Source organism: Rhineura floridana, chromosome 1 (assembly GCF_030035675.1).
Source record: "Rhineura floridana isolate rRhiFlo1 chromosome 1, rRhiFlo1.hap2, whole genome shotgun sequence".
Classification (NCBI taxonomy): domain Eukaryota; kingdom Metazoa; phylum Chordata; class Lepidosauria; order Squamata; family Rhineuridae; genus Rhineura; species Rhineura floridana.
This window is the reverse complement of record NC_084480.1, coordinates 94,587,619-94,613,329: the sequence shown is the minus strand read 5'-3', so window position 1 is coordinate 94,613,329 and position 25,711 is coordinate 94,587,619. Positions and strand designations below refer to the sequence as shown.

The window sequence follows — 25,711 nt, the reverse complement described above, 5'->3', positions numbered from 1 at the left end:
GGGTTGTTGTTTTCTCTTTTAATTTACAAACTTATTACTTTCCAAAATACCTGGGGAGGTCCCAAGTATGCATGACACTCCTCTTGACTGTGAGTGGCCCTGCTTCACTGTACAACTCACAGGCACCAGACCAACAGGTTCAGTTTTAGAAGGAATTATGTTGACAACAACTATAAGTTAATGTATGCTATTAGAACTGCACTGTTCTAAATTTCAAACATTTCTAAGACGGGAGATAAAGATTATACACATGCAAGAGGATGACGTGCACACAAAGACTGCCAAGAGTGTAAGCTCCTTGGAGGGCAATAACCTTCCTTTCTTGCCTGTGAAGCTGTCAACCATCATGTACGCTGGTAGAACTGTATCAATAATAAATTGTCACTGTATGGATGGTCTGCAGAGACAAACATTTATTATGTAAGGGCAAATACAGAACTACAGGGCAGAAGCACAGTTTCCCCTTGCCCCTCCATTAAACAGCAGGCATTTAAACATGAAGCCCTTGCACAATAAACTACACCTGATGAAATCCCCTCTTCTACAAACCTATTAAAGCACAGAAGCCCTGTCCTCTTTTGCCTCTGGCCAACCTAACTCTGACTACCTACAACAGCCTTGTATTTACAGATTAGCCTAATAGCCATAGGCATCTAAGAATCCCATGCAGGTGAGTGAGCAGTCTGCTAGAGGAGGAATGGAGTGGTCCATTCTATCTTTGCACCCAGTACAGAAACTGACAGAGGAGAGAAGACCACTCTCTTATACCCAGCACAGAAATGGAGTAGGGTGCTGCAAGAACAGAGCTCTCCACAGGGCTGGTTCCAAGTCTAAGGGAATCCTGAATGAAGTCCTCTCCTCTGTCAGTGGACCCTAAGCAGCAAAGGCTGGCACCAGCAAAGCTGTGTAGCACTATTTCAATTCCACCACAATGCCTCAAAGTTACAATAAATAGGGGGTTTGGGGGGAAATAAAAATGGTGACTAGAACCATCCACCCTATGCTGCTCAGAGTATCAGGCCAAAAAAAATGGGGGGGGGAGTCCAGAGCAGACATCAGTGGTAGCCCCAAATAAACATTTTTGAAGGCTAGCAACTTATTTACAAAACTGGTCTATATCCCCTATTCTTAGCCCAAGCCATATTAATTCCACAACTTCTCTTGCTTTTCTCCAACCTAAACATCTAATACCTCCCTCACGAAATACTATTAATAGTGTGTATGTCTACTCAAGAGTAAATCCCAGCGACTGCAATGATACTTACTTCCAGATACGATTGCAACCATAAAGGCTAATACCCCCCTAACTTCTCTCACTAGAGCATTTCTGGCTATTCAGTACTGCTTATGGTTTCGTGTTGTTGTTTGTAAACTAATCAGGGAAAGGCACGAACTCCCTAGCGCAGCAGCTTCGATTTATTTTATCGCCCGGGACGCAGCTATCTCACCCCCTTAAATTCTCTTGAATGCGCCTGCGCGAGCCTTGCAAAGTGCTTTTGGTAGGCCCAGGGAAGAGATGAAAAGAAGGCGCGGCTCTACTACGAAGGAAAAGCGCGGGAACTCGGGCTCCAGTAAGGGCGGCCTACAGGGCCAATGAGGGTGCTTGACAAAGTGGAATCATTAGCAGGGTAACCTAGGATTGGCTCCCTTCGGTTCCTCTTCCTGCGTCCTTAACTTTGCACTGCTGACTTCTGCCGAAGACCGAACGGCTTCTATGCAACTGTACTCTCGTTCACAGAAGCTCTTCTCAAACGTGCCCCCGTTTTTTTTATCTATTTGACTTGCACGGAGGACCTCTTCCCTCACTTCCTACCGGGAATCATATTGATCCTCACTCCAAAACGGGAGAACAACGCAAGAGTGTTATTCCCTTTGCATACAATGCAATACAATATTTTGCACACCTGGGAGTAAGTAAATCCCATTGCAATAGTACAGAAAACATGGCTATGCTAGCGCGCTGTAATCCTACACAGGCTGACTTGCCGCTTTTGTTCCAAGAAGAGAGCAAGGGTACGTAGCATCCGCTCCTTGCAGCATGATGCTTGGAAATAATAGTTCCACTAACAGGTTCCATTGAGATCTGGCAGCACGCTGACTATCTTGTGGGAACAAAAGTGGTATTTTATTTCCGAGCAAATATGAGCGGACTTTTCCGTCGTTCCTGTTCAGTGCTGGACTCACCATCTCTGCTTCCCGCACAGCTTTTCAAAGGTCTACGAATTTCTTGTAAGGGAGCTTCGGAATTAACGAGCGGCAGCGCGCGTGGCCAATGAAAGCTCGGGGAGATGGCATTTGTTCTTCCCTCCTGGCTTGCAGCACCCAATCTAAACGCAGGAGGTGGAATTTAGTCGCCACGGCCTTAACCCTTTGCACTCCTCGAGCGTGGCAGGTTGTGGGGACAAAAGGTTCTACCTGGCTTGCATTAATTAAAAGCAGAACTGGTGCTTTTTTTGGTAAAAGAAATTTAAGCGGGAGTAACGCAGCCGAAGCTCTGCTCACTGCCGGAGTTCGATTCCAACGAAAGGAGGAAGTCGAATCTCCAGTAAAAGGGGTCGATGTCCAATCAGCCTTCCATCCATCTGTGGTCGGTAAAATGAGTACCCGGCATATGCGGTGGGGGGGGGGGTAAAGAAAGGTCGGGGACGGAACTGGCAATCCCACCCCATATATATGGTCTGCCTAGTAAATGTCGCAAGACGTCACCCTAAGAGTCGGAAACGACTCACACTACAAGTGTGGGGACACCTTTACCTTTTAGGTAAAAGAGCCGTGGGTGCCAGCACAAAGTGGTTCACATGAACAGCAAAAAAAAAAAAAAGTGACAATACTGGTGAGTACCATCACAAAGAAAGAATCACTGAGTAGAACCTTCAGGTTCCGAGGCAGTATACCACTGAACACAAGCTTCCAGGAAGGAGAACCGGAAACAGCAGAGGAAAGCTGTTGCATTCATGTCTTCCTTGTGGCCCTTCATAAATGTGGCCTCTGTTGGAAACAGGATGCTGACCTTAGCTGGACCGTTGGTCTTGTTTCTTGTTCATCGGCTCTCTCCTTAACAAGGATAATCAGCGACTCTTCCCGCTTTCTTTGGCTTCTTACACTTCTTCCTGTGCACGCTCTTTTTTTCTGTACGTTTCTTACTACATTTTGAGGTAGTGGTTGTTAATCATTATATTAAAAGATCAGCCTGAAATAACCGCTGCTAGAGTGGTGTAGTGGTTAGAGTGGCATACTAGGACGGGTTCCAAGTTCAAATCCCCACTCCTTCATGAACCTCTGTGGGTGACCTTGGGCTAATACAGTGCTTGTGATGGTACTCAATGGTACAGAGTACTGGGAGTACTCTTTTCTGGCTGCCCATGGCAATCATTCTGTTCTGCTGGCAGCCTGGCACCCACAATACTTTTGTCAAGGCATGACTACTGGCATCGCATTTTTTACCACCCGCACCCCCAAAAAGCACTGGGTTAATAATTACTCTTTCTCAGCCCAACCTACCTCACAAGGTTATGGAGGGATAAAAGGGGGAGCAGAGAGCCATATATGCTACTATGAACTCCTTGGAGGAAGGTGAGGATATAAACGTTATTTCTGTCTCATGCACGTATACAGTGCAAATACAGTGCAGTTTGTGAAAGTGCTCAGAGAAGGTTGACCCGGCCAGGAGCAGCTAATTTAAATGGAGGCATATCTCTTACAACTTTGAATGAGCAGGAATGTGCCTTTTTTTTTGGTAGACTTTGTGAAATTTAAATGTGTTAAAACATTTACTTGGTAGTTCAGTATTATTGTGCAAAAGGTACAATAAACACAAACATAGTGTGCGTCTGTGTTAGAATTGCTTAATGTTTTTTAATGTTTTTAACCTTTTAAATTTTTTTTTAATTTGTTTAATGCTGTTTTATTTTAATGTATTTTAAGATCTGTTTTTATGATGTTTTAAAGTGTTTTTGGCTCTTTGTTTGCCACCCTGGGCGCCTGCTGGGAGGAAGGGCGGGATACAAATTAAATAATAAATAAATAAATAAATATTTTGTTCTGGATTAATCATGGTTTGTGCTGACTACTCTTTCCTCCAGAAAGTAGCTGACTGTGGTCTTCTTGTCACTGCTAGTCTTTTAGGACAATGGTGAGCAAATGTAGGTGTTTTTTCAGCTAGCTACTAGCTGCTGTCTGTCCTAATTCTGGAATCCTTAAATTAGATTACACAAGTTTGTTGCTGCACAGCAGTTCTCTGCCAATTTCAAAGAAATACACTTCTTCACACTGAGAGGCCCATGCAGAAATGATGAAGTGTTCCCAGTGTTCCATCTTTTAATAAGAGATGCATAAAAACTATAGAAATTCAGGGGTTATGAACTCCAGCAAAACATGCCTGCCAATTTGTATTGGCTGAAATTAAATGAATTGGAACTGGCAGATTTCCCAACATGTTCCTTATTAAATTAAGGAATGCATTTGTTTCAACATACACTTGTTCAAAGAGTCAGAGGGAGTGTAGGACATACCTCCTCACAGGAAATATATGCCATCTTACATGTACAGCTTTTTGCTGAGTTATAATTCATTAATAACCTCGTGAATGGTTTTCCACAAAAGACTTTGTAATTAATACATTTCTATAATTTACCTAAAACTTAAACCACTTCAAGTAACAAACATTGACTGGTGCCCCTCTCCCCATCAGTGCTGGTAACCTTGGTGGGACTGGACTGGGTCATCACTTGAAGCAGATTAGAAATGGTTAATTTGTTTTGTACTTTTTTATTGTAACTGACTCTTGTTAAGACATGACTGCATTTCATTAGGGACTATGTCCAAGTATTTCAGTTGTGCCCATAGACCAGTGGTTCCCAAACTTCTTTCCCCATGGACCTCTTGAAAATTGCTGATGGTCTTGGTCGACCACTTAATGTTTGTTTCTGCCTGTTGCAGCACACTATGTTAGATGCTGTGCAATTTTTAACTGAATTTTTATTGCTTCTTTTATTTCTTGTATTTTGTTGTGTACAGTTTGCATTCCATAAACTTCACATTGTAATACAGTGAAAGCTCATTGTACCAGGGAGGTCAGGGGACAAAGGATGCACCCATGTTATAGCGGTTCTGCATTATAATGAAAGCTACACTGAAAGGCACTTAGTTTTTTTAATAAATCAATAAAACAGAAGAGAAGATCGGGGCAGAAGCAAAAAAAGCAACCAAAACGAATAAAAACAGTAACAAGGAGCAGAAAGAGGAAACCAAGAACAGATATAGGGCTGTGAAGGAAAAAAGAGGGGGGGGGGAATCTTGAAAAAGGCAAACCACCTTCACTGCAGCTGAGGGGCAGAGCAGGAAGGGAAGAAGCGGGTAAGGGCAATGCTGAGGGAAGAACAACTTAACAAATAAAACTCAACAGACAATAATGACAGAAGTAACCAAAACTGAGAAGAAGGCTTGAGTGAAAATGATCCCTAGAAAAAAGCTGCCAAGAAGGAGAAAGCTCAGGAAATGGGGGTTGGGGGATGTCAGGAGAAAAATTAACAGAATGCTGACAAGAAAAATGGCTGAAAAACACCCTGGGAAGCAAATGGAAGAACTCACCAGGGAAAGGAACGCTGAGGATGAAGAACAAGGTAGAACAAATAAAAAGTAGAAAGTGAAGCTGATATAACTGTGAACAAGAAACCTACCCCAACTGCATTTCAGCTCAGGATCACCCTTAAGGGTTAAAGCCAACAAGTACTGGTTCCTAGATAGGCACAAACATGAAAAAATTGTTTGGAAGGATGGAAGCTACCATGTTTTTTGATCTTGTGAATTAAAAGATATTTATTAGCTGCTGTACTTTATATTTCACTGGGGGGCATGGCCATACCCATGGTATATCTGAATCTACAGCACAGCGAGAATCATTATAATGAGCTTCCACTGTACAATATAATAAAAGAAGCAAAATTCAATTAAAAATCAGTATGAATATTTAATATGCACATGTTATGGACCACCAGAATGAAGCTTGTGGACCACTGCTGATCCATGGATCACAGTTTAAGAACTCCTGCCACAAGCCATTTCCTCAGTTTCCTTTTTGTCACATAGTTATGTGACCAAGAAATGGAACCCAAGGCAGAGCTAGGCAGACAATTGGGGCTTAATTCTCAGTTACTCCCTTTAAGGAACGTAGGGGAGGGTAAAACCAACATGTGGATTATACAATGAGATATAAATATTTTAAAATAACAACATTAAATCAAACTTGCTCTTTTCAGGAGACAAAGGTCACATGAGGGAGACAATATGATTAGATCTATCCCAAAATACCTCTCTACGCATGCCATCTCGAGATGTCCATATAATAGGTGGTACAGAAATATTTTAATTAATAAACCTAAATATATTTGCACAAGCTTCCTTAGGCCTCTGCACAAACTCAGCTTAGGCTGCAGGCATACAGTTCAGGAACCCTCACTTAAGGAATCCTCCAGGAAGAAAGCTCCTTTCAATTAGGACTTTTTTCAGGTGAAACAGACAAGCTTTACTTTGCTATAGATAAACTTCCAAGCCTATGCCTTTCTTTTAAAGTGAAACTGAGTAGCCTGCCTTTTTGCTTTGCTATGGATAAACTTTCAAGCCTTTGCTTTAAGGTGAAACTGACCAGCAGCATCTGTCTTTGCTTTACTATCAATAAACTGATAAGCCTGTGCATTTGCTTTGCTAGGGTGAAACTAACCAGCTTGTATGTTTGCTTTGCATTAAAGAAATCTCTTGCTTTTTCCCAGGGCTGGGGAGGGAAGGATCCAATATGATTCAGAGGGGGAGGGTGCCGGGTAGGCACCCTTTAAAGCCCATGTTGAAGCTGCCCCCACCATTTATGAGTGGGTATAGGAACCTCTCCCTATTCTTTCCATATTATTCCTACCTCTGGTATCATTCTGTTAAAGAAGTAATGTCCAGGAACGCATCTACAAGCAATTCCAACAAGGAAAAAAGGGGGAATACAGCAGAAGAAGCGAATGTGGCTTCACAAAAAACTTAGAACTGAACTGAAAACAAAAAAGGACACATGCAGGAAGTGGAAAGAAGGCCAGGCCACAAAGGAAGAGTACAGGCAGGTATCACGGAATTGCAGGGATGGTGTCAGGAAGGCTAATGCTGAGAATGAGCTGAGGCTAGCGAGGGATGCTAAAAGCAACAAAAAAGCTTTCTTCAGGTACATCCATAGTAAAAGACACAGAAAGAAATGGTGGCACATCTATTCAGTGAGGATGGCAAAATGATAACAGATGACAAAGAAAAGGCAGAAGTGCTCAATTCCTACTTTGGCTCAGTCTTCTCCTTAGAAAGGGTCTATGACCCTCCCAGGAAACATGAAGTAGATGGGACAGGATTTGAACTTGAGATTGATAGACAAACAGTCAAGGAATACCTAATCACTTTGAACAAGTTCAAATCGGCAGGGCCCAATAAACTGCATCCTAGAGTATTGAAGGAACTGGCTGAAAAACTCTCAGAACCGCTGTCTATTACCTTTACAAAATCATGGAGGACTGGTGAAGTGCCAGATGACTGGAGGAGAGCTAATGTTGTCCCTTTCTTCAAAAAGGGCAAAAAGGAGGAACCAGGGAACTACAGACCAGTCAGCCTAACATCAATCCCTGGAAAAACTCTGGAGCAGATTATAAAGCAGTAAATCTGTAAGCACCTTGAAAACAATGCAGTGTTTACTAGAAGCCAACATGGGTTTATGAAGAACAAATCCTGCCAAACTAATCTTATCTCATTTTTTGACCAGGTAACCTCCCTTGTAGACTGTGGGAATGCTGTGGACGTAATATATCTTGACTTCAGGAAAGCTTTTGACAAAGTGCCCCATGATATTCTGATTAGCAAGATAGCTAAATGTGGGCTGGATGGAACAACTATCAGGTGGATTCACAATTGGCTCCAGAATCGTACTCAAAGAGTGCTTACCAATGTTTCCTTCTCAAACTGGGTGGAAGTAACGAGTCCTGGGCCCAGTGCTCTTTAACATTTTTATTAACGACTTGGATGGGGAGGTACAGAGCATGCTTATCAAATTTGCAGATGATACAAAATTGGGGGGCACAGCTAATGCCGTGGAAGACAGAAACAAAATTCAAAGGGACCTTGATAGGCTGGAGCATTTGGCTGAAAACAACAGAATGAAATTCAACAGGGATAAATGCAAAGTTCTACACTTAGGAAAAAGAAACCAAATGCACAGTCACAAGATGGGGGATACTTGGCTCAGCTGTATGACATGTAAGAAGGATCTTGGAATTGCCGTTGATCACAAGCTGAATATGAGCCCACAGTGCGCTGTGGCTGCACAAAAGGCAAATACTATATTAGGCTTCATTAACAGAAGTATAGTTTCCAAATCGCATGTAGTATTAGTTCTCCTCTATTCAGCACTGGTTAGGCCTCTACATACAACTTTATTACGGTCATAGACCCAAACAAGTTAGGCCTCATCTTGAATACTGCATCCAGTTCTGGTCTCCGCACTTCAAGAAGGATGCAGACAAACTGGAACAGGTTCAGACGAGGGCAACAAGGATGATCACGGGACTGGAAACAAAGTCCTATGAGGACAAACTGAAAGAACTGGGCATGTTTAGCCTAGAGAAGAGAAAACTGAGGGGAGATTTGATAGCACTCTTCAAGTACAGGAAAGATTGTCACATACAGGAGGGCCGGGATCTCTTCTCAATTGTCCCAGAGTGCAGAACATGGAATAATGGGCTCAAGTTGCAGGAAGCCAGATTTTGACTAGATATCAGGAAACACTTCCTAACTGTTACAGCCATACGACAATGGAATCAATTACCTAGAGAGGTAGTGGGCTCTCTGACACTGGAGGCATTCAAGAGGCAGCTGGACAGCCATCTGTTGGGAATGCTTTGATTTGGATTCCTGCATTGAGCAGGGGGTTGGACTTGATGGCCTTATAGGCCCCTTCCAACTCTACTATTCTATTATTCTTTGTCCTCTTTTATCATTTTGCCATCCTTATTGAGTAGCTGAACCACCATTTCTTTTCTCTGTCTTTTACTGTGCATGTATCTGAAGAAAGCTTTTTTGTTGCTTTTATCTTCCCTCATTAACCTCAGCTCATTCTCAGGTTTAGCCTTCCTGATACCATACCTACAATTCTGTGCTACCTGTCTGTACTCTTCCTTTGTGGCCTGGCCTTCCTTCTACTTCCTGTATGTGTCTTTTGTTTTGTTTTGTTTTCTTTTGAGGTAATCTCTAAGCTTCTTGTGAAGCCACACTGGCTTCTTCTGCTGTCTTCCTTCTTTTTTCCTTGACGGAATTGTTTGCCATTGTTCCTTTAGAATTTCTTTTTGTTTTAGAAATTCCCACCCATCTTGGACTCCTTTTCTTTCTTTTCCTTAGGGTCACTTGCCATGGGACCTTACTTATCATTAGGGTTGCCAGGCCAAAAGCATCCCAAACACCTGCTAAAGACATTTTTGTTTAGGCAAGCCTACCCAGGCATGTCATATCTATTATGTTTTTTATCTGTTTTTAACTCATTGTTGGTTTTATTATTTTGAGTGTTTTTAAATACCTGTTTCTAGCTGTTTTTGCCAATAATTTTGTTTTAATTCCTTCTGTAAACTGCTTTGAGGTTTTTCACAATGAAGTGGTGTATAAAGGTTGTAAATAAAATACATAAATAAATTTCGAGTCACTCTGCCCTTAGGTCACTTCCTTCTTTTAGGAACAAAGGAATCTGCCTTATACCAACTCAGGCCATTTGGTACCATCTAGCTGACTACTGATGACATAGACTAGCATTAGCTGTCAAGGATTCCAGGCAATAATTTTTCCAGATATTGAATTTTGGACCTTTGCATGCAAAGCATATGCCCTACCACTAAATTACAGCCCTTCCCTTGTTTAAAAAAAGTATCTTTCAAATTTGTTCTTTTCAATTCACTAATGAATGCACAGCATACCTTGGACAGATCCGCACCATTCATTTAAAGCACATTCAACACACATTTGAAACACATGAATCCCACCATAGAATCATGGGTACTGTAGTTTGTTAAGGGTGGTGGGAACTATAACTGTGAGGGGGAAACTACACTTCCCAGGATACTTTGGGGAAAGTCATGAGCTTTAAATGTGAGCTGGATGTGCTTTAAATTAATCTGCATTACTTCATAAACTTTGCCTGCATATACATTGTTTTAATTAATTTTTTTAAATGGAATTCAGCTACAAAGTTTACTTGGTGACATGGGCTACTCACTATCTCTCAGGCTAATCTGCTCCTCAGGATGAAAACAAAAGAAGGGGACCATGACTACCCCAAGGAAGAAGGGCATACTTAAAATGTAGAAGAAATAATAATGTACAACCATAGTGTGAAATTAGATACATATCGAGATACAGTATGAAGAAATATTTATATAAGCATGACTGTCAAAGTTGTTTATTATTTACACAACCCATAAAAGTATTAATTGTGCAATTCTATGCATGTTTACTCAGAAGCAAATCTCAATGTATTCAGTGGGGCTTACTCAAAAAGGTAAGTATGTACAGGACTGCAACCTCAAGTAATAAGGCCTTCACTCACTCACTTAAGAATCATGCCACTTTAAGCTGTTTTACAAGTAGTTTATATTTATTTTATAGTTATTAACTCACACTCTGGATGGAGGAGGAATGATGGGGAAGAAGGTCACTTCCTTTCTCTTTCCCTGGCCTGGCCCTCACATCCTCTCCACCAGTGAGGAGGTAGGATTGGCTGGTGCTATGTGCCTCTCATCCCCAAATCCCCACCTAGAAATGTGGCTGTCCAACCTAACAAGGAAGGATGGCTACAGGACTTATATGAATATCTATGTTTATTTTATTTATTTATTTGTTTCATTTTTAAACCGCCCATAGCGAATAGCTCTCTGGGCGGTGTACAAAAAGATTAAAATACAGAATATCACAATAAATAAGCAGCAAACAAAAAAATTTAAAATTATAACATTAAACGCTTAAAATGCCTGGGAGCATAGCCAGGTCTTAACCTGGCGCCGAAAAGATAGAAGCGTCGGCGCCAGGCGTACTTCTTCGGGGAGGCTGTTCCAAAGTTTGGGGGCCACTACAGAGAAGGCCCTAGATCGAGTAACTGTCCTCCGGGCTTCCTGATGGGTTGGTACCCGGAGGAGGGCCTTAGATGCTGAGCGAAGTGACCGGGTCGGTTCATAGCGGGAGAGGCGTTCCACAAGATACTGCGGTCCCACGCCGTGTAAGGCTTTATAGGTCAAAACCAGCACCTTGAATCTGGCTCGGAAGCAAATGGGTAGCCAGTGCAAACGGGCCAGGACAGGTGTTATATGCGCCGACCAGCTGGTCCTCGTCAGCAGTCTGGCTGCTGCGTTTTGCACTAGCTGAAGCTTCCGAACTGTCTTCAAGGGCAGCCCTACGTAGAGCGCATTACAGTAATCCAACCTAGAAGTTACCAGAGCATGAACAACTGAGGCGAGGTCATCCCTGTCCAGATAGGGGCGTACCTGGGCTACCAACCAAAGGTGGTAGAACGCATTCCTTGCCACCGTGGCCACTTGCGCCTCAAGAGACAAGGAAGGATCGAAAAGAACCCCAAGACTACGAACCTGTTCCTTCAAGGGGAGTGTAACCCCATCTAGAACAGGGTAAACATCCACCATCTGGGCAGGGAAGGCATTCACCAACAGTGTCTCAGTCTTGTCTGGATTGAGTCTCAGTTTATTAGCTCTCATCCAGTCCATTATCGCGGTCAGGCAGTGGTTCAGCACATCCACAGACTCACCTGTAGAAGATGAAAAGGAGAAATAGAGCTGCGTGTCATCAGCATACTGGTGCAATGCACTCCAAAACTCCTGATGACGGCACCCAGAGGCTGCATGTAGATGTTAAAAAGCATGGGGGACAAAACCGACCCCTGAGGGACTCCACAATGGAGAGTCCAAGGTGTCGAGCAATGTTGGCAGACTTTGCATCTCTGACCGTAAGCATCCACAGGTAGAGAGAAGAACGTAAAATACATTGGCTGTCTTTCTGCTCTAGCCACAATTAATTACCTTACCTTTCCTTTTCACTGCATCCATAGGCGAGCACTTGGGGAATAATATATTGACTTTTTCAAATGACCATTTCACCAAGCACAAATTCAAAGCAGATTGGGGAGAAGCCAAAATGAAACCTAGTTGTCTCGTGAGGCTAGCTTTCTTCTAATACATCTGCATTTTTAAAAATGAAAAGCTAAATCTAACAGTGCATGTTTTCAAAGAAACCAGGACTCCTGCATATGCTCTGCATTCACACAAAGCTCCTGGTAAACATAACAGAAAAATGATAAACTGAGGCTACAACCTCTAGGGATCTTTTGGAGCACGGATGAGGAACCTGTGACTATCCAGTTGTTGAATTCTAGCTCCCATCAGCCCCAGCCAACATGGATAATGGAAATCATAATCCAAGAACATCTGAAGGGCCACAGGCTTCCCGCCCCTAGTTATAGAAGCAGTGATGAACTTAACTTCTCCACTGTGTTTCTGGGTATGACTATGAGGCAAGCAGCCACTGTGTAGCTGGAGACTTTTGCCACTGCTTTTATCAAGGCGGCCACTATCTAAACAAAAATGGTCAGGAGACAAAAAGTGTGAAGATAAATCACAAGGGCCCCCCTTCCTAAACAAATTCTCGACCGCCAGGTGCAAAATCCTGCATTTTAGGATAGTTTTAAAACATTTCCAAATGAAAAGTATGTATGCAAATTAAGGGGGGGGAGAGAGAGAGGCCTACCTGATATTTATCTTGGATTCTGAACTATAAAAACGTGCCAGTATCAAATTCCAAACACCAACACCATAGTACCTTATATGCTGTCATGTGGTCCCCATCTCTCTCTCTCACACACACACACACGCTATGGAAAAACATTCAAAAAGCCAGCATCAACATTATAAAAAGAATCCCCAAAGCAGATTAGCACCTCCCTTATAGGTATGAACACTAGACTCTTATGCCCACCATCCATTTATTTATAGCCAAGTGGCCCAGCTTCAAATGGCCTTCAGAACTGCACCCCCGCCTGGCACTAGTTTCAAACCTTTAATGGTTTGGGATGGTTTATAGTGCATTGACTCTGAATAATGCCTCCCTTCTGTTTTAAAGGCATTGAATCAGTAAGTTGCTATGTTTCATTAGAGCAATCAGTTGCAAATGTCCAGGTTGCACTGAACGTTTCATCAGGGAACTGAGTATTTAAAGCACAAAAGGTGGCAGCAGAGCCTTTACATGCCCTCTTTAGAGAACATGAAGGCTGCCTCAATTTTCATACTGGAAATTTAGGTTTGCGTAATTAAAGTAGATTAAAGCACTCTGTCATCCTGGCAACAAATCCACTTTAAAAAAAACACCCTGACTTTTTGCAGTTGGGAAACTGATGGGGAAAATATACTGGAAAGTGTGGGCTAAACAAACAGTTAACAGGAAGAAATATGAATACCCCCAAGCAAATCAGGATGAATGCCCATTGTCTTATAACTGCCCTGCAAACAAATAAAAATTAATACTCAGTGATGATCAGACACAGTCTCACGGTCACCTCCATTTAAGCTCAGGATGAAAGCTCAATAAACAGGTTTCTGGAGGAGCCCTAAGGGTCACTCTATGCCATTCCTTTTTTGCTCTGAATATTTCATTGTTTGGTGAAGAGTTCTGTGGAACTAATTGCTTGTTTTCTCTGTTTAAGTGACTGGGTAAACACAGTGCATAGTGAAACTGTGGAACCTGCTGCCACAGGATGTAGTGATGGCCACCAGACATGATGGCTTTAAAAGGGGGCTAGACAAACACATGGAGTATAAGGCTATTAATGGCTAGTAACAAAGATGGCTATGTTCTATCTCTTTTTTTTTTTTTTTACAATAATTTTTATTCAAATTTTCATAAAACATAGAAAACAAAATCATAAAACATTCAAAGACAAAAAACAAAACAAAACAAAAATGATTAAACAAAAAAAAATAAAATGTTGACTTCCCATTTGTCACAGATCAAATCAGTTATAGGTCTACAATATATAACAATCCTGTCTCTTAAATCATATTATAAAATCACTTTCCTCCAGTAGTTATCTTAATTAATCATCAAATCTCATAAACATTACTTTATTCTTTCCACAAAAAGTCAAAGAGAGGTTTCAATTCTTTAAGAAATATATCTATCAATTTTTCTCCAAATAAACATGTCAATTAATCCATCTCGTTAATAATTATAATAATCTTATTGTCATAACCATAGTCCAAGTAAACATTTCGATTAATCCATCTCATCAGAATCTGTTAGGTCCAATAATTTCAATAGCCATTATTCCATTATCCCTATTAGTTCCATCTTCCATCTTCAATAGTCCTGTTAAGTCCAGTAATTTCAGTGTCCAATCTTCCATTATCAGTATTCCATAATAATCTTGCTGTTGTAGCCATAGTCATATAATAAGAGTCTGATGGGAATTTCCTCTATCCCAAATATTTTCTTGCCATCCATTCTGAATAAGTTGCTGAAATACTGTTGTAAAGTCATATCTGTGTTCTTCTTTTTTACAAAATGCACTGGCTCATCTCTTAAGAGTTTTTCCATTGTCACATGGCTGCAGTTAATTCCATAGATTTTCTCTATATCAAGCTCCATCACATCATTCCAGTCCAGAAGATTATCCAAGCCATTGATAACTTTATCTCTAATATCTTCATTAATTTCTTCAGAGATAACGTTAAATTCCAAACAGTAGATTTTATTTCTAAAATCCATAAACTCCAGATCTTTTTCCAATTCCACATTTGTTCCAATCTCCAGGGCTTGTATCTTCCCTTTATTTTTTCTTTTCTCATCTCTGATCTCATTCTCCTCTCTCACAGGATCCCCTATTTCTTTAAACTCCTGCATCATTTTGCTCAGTTCAATTTTCAGCTCCTTACTACCCTGTCGCAGGGTTTGTTTCGTTATCTCAATCTCATCCATTATTTTCTGAAACATAATTACTTCCAGATTCTCAGCCACTTTCTTGATTGCCATTTTTAAAACCACGAAAACAAAGCAAAACAAAAATAAAGAAGAACCACTTCTTATTTCAGCAACAATTGGGTTAATATTCCAGGCTTGATGACATCACAGTATAAACAGAGCAACCTGCCTTATCTCTCTATGTTCAAGAATGCAAAACAAATTTAGTTCCCAGCATCAAAACAGTTAGTGGCGTCGTGAAGAAGCAGATTCGTCAAAATAAAATAGACCAAAAAGAGAATAGTCCCAGACAATATAATATTCCTCGGAATAGAAATCAGGAATAGAAATCCCTCTTCTGTTTATTATCTTTAGAATGCACTTCCAGGACAGCTTTTTGCGACAGAAACAGAGATAAGCTGTTAATTTCGTGAATAACAGAGAAGAGCTATATCTCACCCAGAAGTTGTCCAAAGCCGATCAATCTGACAAATCTCCTTTTGCTGCAACAATTTAAACCAAGTAAAAAAAATAATAGAAAGAAGGGTGCTTGCCTGTTAGTCCGTTCTCTCTTTAAAGAAAAGATAAACGTATCGCTTAAGCAGATAGAGCTTGTTAGGAAGTCCGTCCGGCATTGTTGGCTGGACCTTATCTCATAAATTAATGAAATCCAGTCCTCCCAACAAAAACAGGCTTTTGAGGTTGATCTCTACGTTTCTCCCTGCCCGGGAGAAATTTCATCAGTCAAAAAAAAAATGTTCTGACTGATTTATATCTGAATAAGCTTCTTTTGAGGCGGGAGCCCGTCCCAAAAGCAGGCACAAGCGAAGTCACCCTTCCCGGAAGTCTCACCCTTCCCGGAAGTCAGATGGCTATGTTCTATCTCCAGTGTCTGCAGCAGTATGCTTCTGAATACCAGTTGCTGGGAAACACAAGTGGGTACTGCTATTGTGCTCATGTCCTGCTTGCAGGCTTTCCATAGGCCAGGACATGGGAAACCTTTGGTCCTCCAGATATTGCTAATCTGCAGCTCTCATCATCAGCCATTGGCCATGCTTGCTAGAGCTAATGGGAATTGTAGTTCAGCAACACCTGGAGGGCCAAAGGTTCCCTATATCTGCCATAAGCATCTGATTTTGCCACTGTGAGAACAGGATGCTAGACTAGCCTTTGGTCGCAGGGGCCCTCGGCCATCTGCTGACACCAGGCCTGAGCTCTAAGAAGCCAAGGTGGGCAAGGGTCAAGGAGGCAGGTGGTCAGCTGCATTTCTTCAAACAGCTTGTCTACATCCTCAGGCCACAATAACTGAAACCAACCCAGTACAGATGGAACAGACAGTCCTCTGGATGCTTCCATTGGACTTGCTGGGGATCCACGGACAATCAGACATAGAACTGATGTAGGTCAATGAATATCTTTCCTATGTAATTTGTGTAGCATTTCAAATCTGCACCTTACCTCTTCTCTGTATGGTATCAATTATTTGTTTGATTGATTTCTATCCCCACAGGTTAGTCAGGAAAGATCCACAAGGCAGTTTACATAAAATATAATTATATTAGGGCTGCTTCTACCGCCTCTGACACATTTTTGTCTGGTTTTAGTATTTGGGGTGGTTGCTGATTCATAGGGTCGCCATGAGTCATAGTCGACCTGAAGGCACATAACAACAACAAAAAGTATTTGGAGTAACATGCGCTTTGAATAACTAGTTGAGCTTTAGGATTAAGCTTTCATGGTTTGTCAAGAACTTTGTAATCCAGGGGTAAACCCCTCCTCCCACAAAAACAAAATAAGATATTATTTATTTATTTATTTATTATTTGATTTATATCCCACCCTTCCTCTCGGCAGGAGCCCAGGGCGGCAAACAAAAGCACTAAAAACTTTAAAACATCATAAAAACAAATTTTAAAACACATTAAAACAAAACATCTTTAAAAACGTTTCTTAAAAAAAGCTTTCAAAACATCATCTAAGATTAAACACATTTTTAAAAAGAAGGTTTAAGAACATATTAAAAAGCAATTCCAACACAGACGCAGACTGGGATAGGCCTCAACTTAAAAGGCTTGTTGAAAGAGGAAGGTCTTCAATAGGCATCAGAAAGATAACAGAGATGGCACCTGTCTAATATTTAAGATATATTCAGGAAAACAGAGTATATTATATTAAAACATAGTGGGTGTATTAAAAAGAAGTATAAAATGTCACTCTCAACACTGGGACACACACAGCCTCTTATGAGGGAAACTTTGCTCCCCCCTCCCCCTGTATTTGCCTCCTCAGACGTAGTGCAGTGGGTGGATAGCATCTCAGACACCAAGCTTTCCAGCTGCTCAGGCCATTGCCATAGAAAAAAGGGGAGGAAAGAACCAGAGCCTCCTACTTGTTTTTCTTCCCTGGCAAGCTAAAGCTTGCTGCTGTTGCTTGTGCTGCAGCCACTGCTGGCTAGAGCAGGAATTGGGGAACCTGTGATCCTCCAGATGATGTTATACTCCAACTCCCATCAGCCGCAGCCAGTATCATCAATGGCAAGGAAAGACAGGAGTTGTAGTTCAGCAACTTCTGGAGGGCCATGTGACGCCCTTCCCTGGCTCTCCCTGTCAGATTCCTACCTGCTCGTGGTTACTGCCTGTCTCTAGGCACCACCAGGGACTCCACCAGTCCGGACTGTCCTTTTATATGGTTTCTCTCCCCGCTCTAGCACAGATCTCAACAGATCCCCCTGCTAGGCAGCACCACCAGTCACGTCCTATAACCAGTAGACCCAGAGACTCTGCCTGAGTCTCTCTATCTGGTTACCTCTGTGACTGAGTGCTAAAGCTGTCCCAATCCCTTTGATTTACTCAGACTGCTTGTGGTGTTATTCTCTTCATCGCTGCCACCATTTGTTTCCCTTCAGCCTTGGTATTTACCTTACCCTCCCTTCTGGTCTGTGAAACCCCAGCCAAGGATCAGGCCTTTGGTAAACCAAAAGTATTTATTGAATATAACAGAGATAACAAGGTTTCTTTAAAAGGCACTTAAGCATATGGTTACATCTATTCCTGAGGTACTGGTCTTAGTATTAATCCGAACTCCACCCTCTCCTCTCAAAACCCACCAAAACAACCCTCTCAAGTCCACCAACGTCCACACACGTCCACACCACATCCACCCAGATTTACCTGACATTCTTCCTTTTATACTGTCAGCCATTTTAAACATTCAGCCAATCATCCAGCATTCTACTGCCCATTCACTCCCCCTCCTCTTTCACTCTACTTACCATGTATCTTCTAAACAAACAGCACTTACCCTATTTACACTAATACAGGAACATCACAGGCCACGCTTATCCAATCCCATTCACATTTAATACCTAATTTATCATTTACATTTTCCAAAGCAATTTGAGAACCAAAACAGCCATACTTCAAAATTTGCACTTATCCATAATTTGCAATGCAGTTCTCCAACAACGCAATGTTTACAAAAATACATACATTAGGGGAAAGTGTGCACAAAATTGGATATATTGGTGAAAATAACATACAAAAAACCCTACATTAGGATAAAATGCTTGCAAAAATGTGTCTGTTAGTCAAAACTGCATACAAAATCACACAAAAATGTTGAAGTTTTTTTTAAAAAAATGCAAATTGCTGCAGAAATATTGAGAACCGAATTTAAGATTAGAAAAATAATAAATAGAGACAACTGAAATTGACATATCATTTCATCCCTATCCTGGCCTTTAGTAACTATGTAATGGCAGCAAAAGTTCCAAGTGCTCTCCAGCTGCCAGCAGCTGCAGTGACAGCCTGTCCAAGAGGGATGGTCCTACTGAAACTCTAAATCCCACAATCAATAAATCATTAGGCTGATTGTTCATCCATGAAGCTTACTAAATGATCTCAGGCCAGTAACTACCACTCATAGAATCACAGAATCGTAGAGCTGGAAGGGCCCTATAAGGCCATCGGGTCCAATTCCCTGCTCACTGCTCTTCCATATGTCTCTCACAGAGATGGTGTGATACTAAAATGGATAATGGATAATCACATATAAGCTGCCCTGAAATTCTTGGAAGAAGTTTGAGATTTAAAACATGTAATAAATAAATAAATATACAAATAAAGTGTGCCTCACCAGCTTAAAAGGTTATAGGGTTAGTAACATAATGTAGATGGTTCCAGATGGAGTTTCTGCCATCATCTGTTTAAAGAATCTAAGACAACAGGAGTACAGAAAACCTATCTTGGTGACCATGGGGATTTTCCTGTCAGTCAGAGTAAACAATACTGGGCTAGAAAAGGTAATTTCTTGATGTTATAGAGGCTGGGAGACCATCATTTGTTAGGTGAATGGATTGTGAATAGTCCAAGGTAATATTTTTTTGATAGCTGAAAATCTTTATCCAACATTAGGAACTAATATCCATTGGAGTTTGAAAAAGCATCACCCTTCAGGTAATGAGAGGGAACAGAAAAATAGTTTGGAGCCAATTTTTGGAGTGTGAATTAGGAGAGGGAAGAGAGCTGTGAGTCGGCTGAAGGTGAAACATGGAATTCAGCAATTGTCTCTAGGAATCTGATGCAAGGCTGATGGATATACTGTCTGCCTCAGGAGTATCTAGTTGCTTCCGTTATATGCTAGTATTAAACAGATCTTGCAAAGGTACCATAGATAAATCTCCATTGTGAAAAGCCTTCGGGCTTCGGGCGGTATATAAATTAAATTAAATAAATAAATAAATAAATAAAAGAAAATCCTGTGTTGCTAGTGGATGCTTAATGAATGTAAATCAGGTAACAATTTGATAAAAATAATAAATAATAATAAATAATAAATTTAATTTTTGTGTCGCCTATCTGGCCAAAGCTACTCTAGGCGATGTACATATTAAAATTCAATAAAATACAATATAATTACAGAATAAAATACAATGCAGTCAACACTAATGCAGGCATAAAACTATGTAGGGCAATCAGAAACAATAAACAATCACAGAAAAATTAGCCCACCCCGGAGATCCCAAAGGCCTGTCCAAAGAGCCAAGTTTTTAAGGCTCGGCGAAATGTATCCAGGGAAGGGGCATGGCGAAGATCAAACGGGAGGGAGTTCCAGAGAGTGGGGGCCGCCACTGAAAATGCCCTCTCTCTAGTCCCCACCAACCTAGCTGTTTTCATTGGTGGGACTGAGAGAAGGCCCTGCGTGGCTGATCTAGTCGGGCGGCTTAATTTGTGGTACTGGAGGTGCTCCTTCAGGTAAACTGGGCCGAGACCATATAGGGATTTAAAGGTTAACACCAACACCTTGAATTGGGCCCGGAAAACAACTGGAAGCCAATGTAGATGAAATAACACTGGTGTGATGTGATCGTGGCGGCGGCTGTTTGTAAGCAACCGAGCCACCGCATTCTGCACCAGTTGTAGTTTCCGGACCGTTTTCAAGGGTAACCCCACGTCAGAGCTTGGAAAAGTTACTTTTTTGAACTACAACTCCCATCATCCCAATCCAGTGGCCATGCTGACTGGGGCTGATGGGAGTTGTAGTTTAAAAAAGTAACTTTTCCAAGCTCTGCCCCACGTAGAGCGCATTGCAGTAGTCTAATCGAGAGGTGACCAGGGCATGTACTACCAGTGGGAGCTGATGAATAGGGAGGTAGGGTTGCAGCCTCCGTATGAGGTGTAGTTGATACCAAGCTGCCCGGCTCACTGCCGAAATCTGCGCCTCCATGGACAGCTTGGAATCAAGAACAACCCCGAGGCTGCGGACCTGATCCTTCAGGGGTAAACTCACCCCATTAAGCCTCAGGTCAACAACACCCAACCTTCCCCTGTCACCCACAAGCCGCACCTCGGTTTTATCAGGATTAAACTTCAGCCTGTTCCTTCCCATCCACCCACTCACGGATTCCAGGCACTTGGACAAGGTCTCCACAGCCAACTCCGGTGAGGATTTAAAAGAGAGGTAGAGCTGCGTGTCATCAGCATATTGGTGACACCGCAGCCCAAAACTCCTGATGATAGCTCCCAGCGGTTTTATATAGATGTTAAATAGCATGGGAGAGAGGATAGAACCCTGTGGCACTCCACAAGTGAGGGGCCAAGGGTCTGAAACCTCATCCCCCAATGCTACCTGTTGATGCCTGTCAGAGAGAAAGGAACGGAACCACTGTAAAACAGTGCCTCCTATTCCCAATCCTTCCAGGCGATCTAACAGGATACCATGGTCGACGGTATCAAAAGCCGCTGAGAGATCCAGGAGGACAAGAAAGGTGAATTCTCCCCTGTCTAATGCCCTCCTCATATCATCCACCTGAGTGACCAAGGCTGTTTCAGTACCATGTCCAGTCCTGAAACCCGATTGGTATGGATCCAAATAATCCATTTCATCCAAGTGTGCTGACAACTGGCTAGCCACCACTCGTTCAATGATCTTGCCCAAAAATGGCAAATTCGAAATGGGGCGAAAGTTGTTCAAGACTTGGGGATCCAAGGAGGGTTTTTTCAAAATGGGTTTTATAATTGCCTCCTTGAGGGCTGGTGGCAGTACACCCTCTTTCAAGGATGCATTTACCACCGCCCTGATCCCTTCGCCCAATTTCTCCTTGCAATTCATAAGGAACCATGATGGGCAAGGATCAGTCAGACAGGTGGTAGGCTTCACCGTTGAAAGTACCTTGTCCACATCCTCAGAAGGAAGAGGCCGGAACCGATCCCACTGAACCGGATTGCAACTGGTCCACTCTGGATCTTCTACTGCATCCACAGCGTACGGAATCGAGTTCTTCAGGTGTTCGATTTTATCAGCAAAGTGCCTTGCCAATTTGTCACAGGAAGCCTTAGAGTGCTCCAAGGGTTCCTGAGCAACTGGACCGACCAGGCTTCGGACCACTTGGAACAGCTTCCTGGGACAGCACTCTGCAGATGCAATAGAGGCAGCAAAGAAATCCTTCTTTGTTGCCTTTATTGCCACCTGGTAGGCAGCTATTGCTGCTCTAACCTGTGCCCGAACATCTTCAGAGCGGGATTTCCGCCACCGGCGTTCTAGTCGTCTCACCTCCTGTCTCAGACTTCGCAACCGGGGTGTGTACCATGGTGCGGTCTGAGTTCTGTTCAGGGGGAGAGGACGTTTCGGAGCCACCCGGTCTAATGCCCTGGTGATTCCCTCATTCCACTCCATCACCAGGGTTTCGACCGGGCGACCTTCAGCAGGTTCCAATTCCCCCAGCGCAGTCAGGAATCCATCCGGATCCATCAGGTGCCTGGGGCGGACCATTCTAATAGGTCCTTTACCCCTGCAGAGGGTGTGTGGCAACGAGAGGTCAAAGTTCACCAGATAGTGATCTGACCATGACACGGGGGTAAAAGAAATAGCCCCCAACTTCAGAACACTCCCCGCCATTCCCAAGACAAACACAAGGTCGAGGGCATGACCGGCTACATGGGTGGGCTCAGTGTTACTAAGGTGCAGTTCCCAGGAAGCCATGGTTTCGAGGAAATCCCGAGGGGCTCCGATGAGAGTGGTCTCAGCATGCACGTTAAAGTCCCCCAACACTAACAGTTCTGGGGAGAGCAGTCGTACATCCGAGACCACCTCTAGCACCTCGGTCAGGGAGTCTGCCGTGCAGTGGGGCAGGCGGTACACAAGCAGGATCCCCAAACTGCCCTTCGAGCCCAACCTCCAACCTGCTATAGGAAGATTATGCGAATAGTATGAATATTTACACATCATCAAAAAGTGGGCAAAGGAGGGGCCATATTTGCATATGGTAATTTAGAAATAATTAGTATAATTTAAATAGAAATACAATAACCTCATCATAGTGGGAAGACTGTGACTGTGTGATCGGTGTGCCTGCTCTGTCTGCTCTCTGGGTGCTGACCATTGATGGGCAACTTCAAGGCCCCAGCTCTTCCTTGTTATGGTTCTTTTATCTTTAAACCAGGCTTGCACCAGGCAGCTCTTCAGATAGAAGACTCCTTCAAACAGAGGACAATCCTTCAAATAGAAGATCATCCTCTGTAAAATAGGGCACATGGCCGTCCTACATGCAAATACCTCTTAAGGATAAGGGTAATAGCCACCTGGAACTCTGTGAGGAAAGGTGGGATATAACTATTTTAAATAAATAAATAAATGGAGCTGTTTGCGTGCATCTACTGATGAACTCAAACTTCTCAACTACTTTGCTAAAATGCTGTTCGTTGTGGTGGTAGGGGATTGCTAATTTAGTACAAATCTCACTGATACTCCTTATAGTCTCAGTTCAGCAATGAAATGTTTAAAAACATTTAACAGTTCCCAAGGAGCCATAACAGATGAACATGTAAATCCTTCATACTTCATGGGCTACTGAATCAATGGACTGTTAACGGTTACTGTGGATCACTGCAACCTATTAACGAATATCCATGGAAGATAGCTTAATGGCCAGTTGCACATATAAAACCTCTTTGGATATTTCTTATAAACCTAGGATTTTCCAAAGTGCAAGACTGGCCTTGGCATGCAAGTAGGAGCACTTACTAGGTAAGACACCAACTCCCTAAGACATGTAAACCCAATCCATCAGGATGGTGGCACATATTTATTTTAGGTTTGTGTACACAACATTTTAGGCTAACCTCTCAAAAGAGTTTTTCATAAAAGTCCAAAACAACCATCAACATTAAAACAACAGTAAATAGTAACAGTACTTGCCAACAAATAATGGAATGTACCGCCACCATTGGGCAGAATTAGGCTATGAACTGTGGCGAGTTGTGACAATCTAACTTGGAGGTAGCCAATGTGGTGCCCTCCAGCTTTCACTGGACTACAACTGTCATCCCTGACCATTGTCCATATTGGCTGAGACGGATAGGAGTTGGTATCCAAGAACATCTGCAAGTAATCACATTGGCTACCCCTGATCTAACTCATGATTCCTCATGCAACACTAAGTATGTGCAGCGTACTCTTTTTTTCACAAGTGTTCACTTTAATCCAGATAAGTTGCCATGCACTTACCTACAAGTTTCTGCATGTAGACTGACTTCATTACCTAAGGCTGCTTCATCCAGCAGATGTTCTTATGCTATGTACATACTGCTTAACCTAGAATTAGTTTGTCTTGCTCTTATTTTGTTCCTCTTCTCCCTTCAAAAAAGGGGGGCATTTTTGAATTATTTATTTAAATGTTTTCCCCTTCCTAATTTAAAGAGTAAAGGCTGTTAGCTGGGAGGAAGGGGGTGGGGAGAAAAGGGGGTCAGATGTTTGGTAACTGCAGGCTTCCAAGGAGAATCAGCCTTCTCTTCCACTCACTGTTCCTTGGAGGGGGCCTTGCATGGTTTAGACCAGGGTTGAGGTAGCCTGCAGTAAAGTGCCATTCTGTGGGCCACTTCTTTCTGACTAATATCACTTTTAAAGACCATATTTTAACAAATTAGTGGTAGATTTACTGAACAGCTATTTCTGACAGACAACATGAAGGGACTTTTTTTCTTGCCTTGCTTCTGATTTTCCCAGTGGTTGGACACTGCTGGACACAGAATGTTGGAGTAAATTGGTGATGAGGAACCTGTTGGCCTTCCAGATGCCATTGGACTCCAACTCCAGCCAACATGGGCCATTATCACGGAGGATGGAGTTGTAGTTCACTGGAAGGCCATAGGTTCTCCATCCCTGGACTTAGATGCATCTTTGCCTTCATTCAGCAGGATTCATGTTTACCGAGTTTCCCTCCCCTTCTCTCATTAATGATTTAGTCTGTTTGATATAAAAGAATGGCAAAAGTACATCAGAATAGGCAATAAGAATAATTGTTAATTAATAGCCCCCTCTTCTCCTTTTATGGTGTTATTTTCCTGCATAGCTAGAGATTTCACCTCACTTTTACCAGGCTGAACAATACCCCCTTGAAGCTTTCAGGTTTCAGAAACTGAGAGCACATGCAGTTTCCCCAGAGCTTTTATTAGCTAGGATCAACTTTGTAAAGTTAAAATGGGAAAGTATTTTTAAGCCATTTATGCCACATTTCCTGGCATGCATCCTGTTTCACTAATGGTGTTTACTGTGATTGCAGTAAATAGATCAAGAATTTATTCTGTGAATTATGGGGACTAGGAATTGTTCTCATTATTTGTGCTGGTCATTAAAAGCAATTAAAGTTTGGCACACATGTGATTGTTCAGATATAACCAGCCTCTGTTTCAGATTCTCTTTGGAGGTGTAACTTACCTGAATTGCTAAAAAGGGAACACCTGTTTATACTGCAGTTTCTCAATGAGCAGCATTCCTGGAGCTGCTATATATATTATGCCAAAAAAGTTTAGCCACATTTACTTTAGTCCTGAACAAATATTTCTAGTCTCTGACAAAAATTCGATTAACATTTTTAGCTAAAGTTAATTAGACTGTAAGCAAGAAAATATGTTCATGCTAGAAGGAATTATTTCAGTAATTATTTAGTAATTATTACTAGTTCGCAGTGGCATTTTCTGGTAATCAGTCCTGGTAATATTATTTTCCATTGCATCATCCTCATTATGAACCAGTTTGTGCCCCAGGCTTTCAGGCTATAGATTGCTTACTTACATCTATTTTGTCCCCTTGTAGTTCTTAGAGGTCTTTAAAGGCAACTCCCCCCAAAAAGTGGCTTGTTCATGAAACAAATTCCTTGCATCAGATTTATCTAGTATTTACCACATGGTAAGGATAGCACAGT

The 25,711-nt window shown here is 42.1% G+C and overlaps 1 protein-coding gene across 5 annotated transcripts in view; it reads right to left on the bottom strand.

The window, feature by feature from the left end:
- Window positions 1-2,277, bottom strand: part of FANCC (FA complementation group C) — a 123,942-nt gene extending 121,665 nt beyond the window's left edge. For 2 of the 5 annotated variants that reach the window (XM_061626528.1, XM_061626527.1), the window contains exon 1: window positions 1,266-1,442. The gene's annotated coding sequence lies outside the window, so the exon portion shown is untranslated. The other 3 variants (XM_061626530.1, XM_061626531.1, XM_061626529.1) reach the window with 3 other exon arrangements.
- Between the last annotated feature and the right edge of the window lie 23,434 nt (window positions 2,278-25,711).